Here is a 6,029-nt window from a genome sequence, read left to right as displayed (position 1 = left end):
CTTCCTGAGTTGAAGAGATGGAGCTGGGTGGCTGCTACGGCTAGAATGTTTTTGTCTCCTGTAAAAATTTATGTTGAGACTGGATGCAGTGGCTCACGCCCTTAATCCCAACACTTTGGGAGGCCAAGGCAGGAGGACTGCTTGAGGCCAGGAGTTCAAGATAAATAAGACCCCATCTCTACAAAATAATTTTTTTTTTAATTAGCCAGGCATGGTGTTGCACACCTGTAGTCCCAGCTACTCAGGAGGCTGAGGTGAAAGGAAGTCTAGGAGGTTAAGGCTGCAACGAGCCATGATTACACCACTGCACTCCAGCCTGGTTAACAGAGCAAAACCCTATCTCCAAAAAAAATAAATTAATTAATGTTGAAACTTAACCCCTAATGCAATAGTGTTGGGAGATGGGGCCTTTTGGAACGTGTTTGGGTCATGAGGACTCTGCCCTCATGAATGGATTAATGTTGTTATAAAGGGAGTCTATCCTTTTGCCCTTCTGCCTTCTGCCATATGAAGACACAGCATTTCTCCCCTCTGGAGGACGCGGCATTCAAGGCATCATTTTGGAAGAAGAGAACAGCTCTTGCTAGACACCAACACTGGCATCTTGATCTTGAACTTCCCAGCCTCTAGAACCATGAGAAATAAATTTCTGTTCTTTGTAAATTACCCAGGCTTGGGTATTTTTGTTGTAGCAATGCAAACATATTAATCCAGAGGCCAAGGTGTCTGGAGTTCACAGGGCAGAGTATCACTGAGAAGAGAGCTTGTGAGGAGGAGTCGGTACAAGAGCACAGGTGAGCTCTGGAGATCAGCAGAGAGCTCCTCCTGTCTTCTGAGTACTAATGAACACCTGCATGTGTGAAACCTACCTGAGGCCAGCAAAGAACCACCTGAAAAGATTAGAGGGAACAACCCCAGGTACCCATACAGGACTGGGAATAGTTTCTGTTCTTAGGAGCTAGAGTGGAAAACCTCACAGGGCTTTAGGCAGAGGATTCACAAGGTTTTTGCCTTAGTAGTTGGACAAAATTTGCTCTGAACTAAGCATTGATATGGTCCCATCTAAAAATGTTTAAAAGCAAAGATTAAACTAATTCCAAGGAACTTAACTGTGTCCCAGAAAAAAGATCAAACATATTTATAGAAACACACACAAAAAAACCTAGCACACGATGATGTAAATTCAGTGTCTGGTATCCATTAAAAAATCGCCAGGCATGCAAAGAAGCAAGGAAATTCAATCCATTAATGAGGAGAAAATTCAATCATTGGAAATTGACCCAGAAATGACACAAATGATAGAACTGATAAATAAAGACATTAAAACCATGATTATAGCTATATTTCATAGGTTCAGGAAACTAGAGGAAGGACTGAGTATACTAAATTGTGACATGGAAGACAGCAAAAAAACTCGAATAAAAAAGATTAGTAACTTAAATATATAGCAAGAGAAACTATCCAAAATGAACCATAGAGAAAAAAAAAGACTGAAAGAAAATGAGCAGAGCATCAGTGAAATGTGGCAAAACTTCTGGTATAATATATATACACACACAACACACAACACACACACTCATACATAGATATGTATATAAGCAGACAGATATATTTATAAGCAGATAAATATATACATACGTATATATATGTTTGTATATTATATATATATATATATAAAAGAGAGCTTGAAGGAGAATGGTTGAAAAATTACCAAATTTGATGTAAACAAAACTCACAGACACAAGAAACCCAATGAACCCCAAGCACATTAATTTATCACAGTCTACCTTCTACTTCCAACTGATATTATACCACTTTGCCTTAAAAGATTATACTTGAGAATCTCAGAACATTAAACAAATGACACCAAGGACCATTTATAATCAAATAACTCAAAACTAGACATAAACAAAAAAATCTTAAAAGCGGCCAGAAAATAAACAAATAACCCAGGTTATATATATACGTGAACAAACATAAGGCTGGCATCAGATTTCTCGAAACAAACAATGCGAGTAAGAAGAAAATAGAGTAGCATCTTTAAAATGCTCAGAGAAAAAGAAAGTTGACCTAGAATTCTACATCCAGCAAACATGTTTTTTTAAAAATGAAAGGCTGGGCAACATGGCAAAACCCTATCTCTACCAAAAAAAAAAAAAAAAAAAAAAAAACCACACACGCACACAAATTAGCCAGGCATAGTGACACATGCCTGTAGTCCCAGCTACTCAAGAGGCTGAGATAGGGAGAATCACCTGAGCCTGGGGAGATGGAGGCTGCAGTGAGCCAAGACCACACCACTGTACTCCAGCCTGAGTAACAGAGTGAGACCCTGTCTAAAAAAAAAAAAAAAAAAAAAAAGTATTCATCATCAGCATACCTGTATACAAAAAAGTGTTGATAAGTCCTTCACGCAAAAAAAAAAAAAAAACAAAAACCAGATGGGAGTCGGAATCTACACAAAGGAATGAAGAGCACTGGAAATGACAACTAGAGTGATTTTACTTTAAAATCACTCTAAAAATAAATTTGACTATTTAAAGCAAAAATAACAACAGTGTACTGTTGAGTTTATAATATGTGAAGCAATACTATGTATAACAATAACAACACAAAGGTCAACAGGGGGGAAATGGGAGTATAATGTTGCAAGGTTCTGATTCTATATGTGAAGTGGTATAATATCACTTGAAAGCAGATTGTGATGTTAAAGATGTGTATTATAAACTCTAAACAACTGCTAAAATAATTCAACAATTATAGCTAATAAGCCAACAAAGCAGATGAAATGGAATCATAAACAGTATTAATTTAAAAAGGAAGCAGAACAAAAAAGGAACAAATAACAAATGAGAGAAACAGAAAATAAATAGCAACATGGTGGATTTAAACCCAACCATATCAATTATCACATTAAATGTAAATGGTCTAAACACCCCAATTAAAGAGGCAGAAATTATCAGATTGGAACTTGCCAAGGTCATCTCCTAGACAGAGGTGGGGGTGGGCAGCCTGGCAGCTGTGCTCTAGCATCTCATTTTGTTGCCTCTTGGACACGTGGTCCCTTCTCTGTGGGCCAAAAGGGAAGGCAGGGCGCTTTGTGCCAGGAGTAGAGAGTGGAGACTTCCCAGCGTGTGCTGCGGTAATGTCAATGCAGAGCAGCACTGAGTTAACCTCAGAAATCAGCTGCGAGCACCTCAGAATGAGTCTTCATCCACCACCACCTTCTCCCCGAGATCATTGGCTCTGATTCCAGAGTTCACCTGACTACCATAATCCAAGCAGCTGGGTAACCTCTGGGTGGCCCATCCCACCCTCAGGACAGTGATCTGCTAGCCAGCGTTAGAGACAGGATCTCCCTGTGAAGATAAACGCTTGGAAACCAGCCCTAAATGCCAAGCACCCGGATTCTTTTCCCCACTTGACGTCATGTGAGACTTTGTCCAATGTCTGCAGAGCTTCTCCCATGGAGGATAAGTGGCCAGGCTGGACACACAGTCTCAGAGGACCCAGGAAGCGTTACGGGCCTAATTTAAACCCAGACATCCATAGAGATATTTTGTTCATTCATTCATTTGTCCATAGAATGCTGATTGAGTGAGTACCTTCTGTGTGTCAGGCACTGTTTTAGACACTGAGAAAGCAGTGAAGACTGTGAAAAGTCTTGTGCCTCCCAGCGGCTTGCAGTCTAGTGAAGGGAGACAGACAGACATGCAATGAACTGTGATGACTGGTAAAATAGCAATCCTGACAAGGTCTGATGGATGCACCCAACCGGGTTTTGAAGGATGAGCAAGAGTCTTCTGAGGTGACAAGGCAGAGAAAGCCACCACAGGCAAAGGTCCAACAGTTACAAGGTGACAAAGGTGAGTAGAAGTGGGATGTGTTGGGAATGTCTGGGGCTCTGGTCTTCATGGATAGGACACGTGAGGAGGTAAGAGCCAGGCAAATCTGGAGAAATAGCATGTGCCAGATGATGAAGAACCCGAATACCTGGCCAAGGAGTTTGGACTTGACCCCCTGGCCTGGAACAAGGTGTCCTTAAAGGATTTTATGCAGGTGGATGGCATGAGGATATTAGAGCTTCAGAGAGGCTACTCTGGAGGCAGAGGAATGGGCATGTGGGGTCTAGGGGAAGCCGCTAGAGGCAGAGAGGTAAGAGACAGGGCTGGTAGGGAGAGGCTGGCATAATGGGGGTCAGAGTTAGGTAAATATCTGTCTGGCTGACAAGGAGGAGGTGATGAAGAGGTGAAAGGGCAGGGCCTGGAAACCCATCAGACATAGGGGAGGCATGGAAGCTGGGGAGGGCTGTGCTGGAGCAGATCTAGAAGATGTTTCTGTGGGGGTATCACAGCCCAGGGTATCACCACAGACAAAAGGGAGGGCTGGGGGGGGCAGTGTTCTCTTCACCACTGGCTCTGACAGTGATGGAGAGAGGTGGGCCCTGTTACCCACAACACTATGGGTAGCCTGGATTTCTTGCAATCCTATGGGACTGCCGTCTCAAGCTGATAGAGGAGGCCAGAGGGGGACTGGGATAGACAGAGCACCAAATGTGGCCATCCTCACAATACGCAAAGCTAAGAATCTCAGGAAGCAATGCCTGGGAGAGTAGTGGGTGTGATCTCTCCACTGCCTCCCTGCCCTTCCTAAACTCTAGCCACACTTGCCTGTCCCCAGGCACGCTGTGCCCACTCTGCCTCCAAGCATATATATATGTGATTCCCTCTGCCTGAAACTCCTACTGCCTCCATCCTGCTCAATTTGGCTAATTTTTCCTTTAGGACTCAGCCTGGATTTCCCAGCCCTTGGGTGACTTAGGGTTCCTCTGTGCCACCCTCCCCTACCTTCTTGTCACATTTCTAATCACAGTGATATGGTGCCCTTTCTTCTTGTCACTCACCACTACTAGACGGTGCGTGCCTTGGAAATTGGAAATGGGTTGTATTATTTCTTAATTTTCAGGGTCAGCATGAGGCCTGAAAGAATGGACAGGCAATGTAGGGGTGGATGGTGGGAAGAAGGGAGGGATTGATGGAGGAGTGATTGGAGGAACCAATAGATGGAAAGAAAGAAAGTAGGAAGGGAGGTAGAAAAGAAGAAGGGAGGGAGAAATAGAAGGAAGGAAAGAAAGAAGACAGGGAGATATGGGTGGACAGAGGAATGGATGGATTTATGAGGGATTGATGCATGTATAGGAGGAAGGAAGGATGGATGGATGGAGAGATTTACAGACACATGAGAGTATGAATTAGTGAAGGAATGAGTAAATGATTGATGGAGTAGGAGAATGAACAAATAATGAGCAGGTGAATAAATAAATAAATGATCAAAAGAATGAATGAGCAAGTGAATCAATGTTTGAGTGGATGGATGAATAAGTAAATAAGAAAATAAGTGACTGAGAGAATGGATGAATAAATGAGTCAATAAAATCTTTGCCTAAAATAAGACAAAAAAATAAATGGATTGATGAATGAGCCGATAAACGAAAGTAGTTAGTAAAGAAATATCGTTGGTAATCTGAGCCTTCCCACCCAGCAATATTTGTAGCCCTAATTTCTTTAGCCAGTTGTGGACGTGGCTGTATCCCCAGTATTTGTAACTGTATCTGGTGCATAGTAGGTATTCAATAAACATTTGATGAATAAATCAATGGATGAATGAATGTTGGTAGACCCATTGACCCAGTGCTGTGGCAAACACTGAGGTTGATATTAGGAGCCTGGTTTCTAATCCTAGCCCTTTGCTTTTCAATGATGTCACTCTGAGCTCAGCCCCTTTCTTCTCTGAGCCTGTTTCTCTATCTGTAAAATGGAAAAATTGCCTTTATTTGTCAAGGCTAAGATAAAGATGTCATTGTTACCAGAAAGGGGTCCTGATCCAGACCTCAAGAGGGGGTTCTTGGACCTCACACAGGAAAGAATTCAGGGGAAGTTCATAGAGTAAAGTGGAAGCGAGTTTATTAGGAAAGTAAAGCATAAGCAGAGCAGTGGTGTGAGCTGCTCAACTGAGTATACTTATAGTTA

The sequence above is a fragment of the Papio anubis genome, chromosome 16 (assembly GCF_008728515.1).
Source record: "Papio anubis isolate 15944 chromosome 16, Panubis1.0, whole genome shotgun sequence".
Classification (NCBI taxonomy): domain Eukaryota; kingdom Metazoa; phylum Chordata; class Mammalia; order Primates; family Cercopithecidae; genus Papio; species Papio anubis.
The sequence above is the reverse complement of the archived record's forward strand: the minus strand, read 5'-3'. Positions refer to the sequence as shown.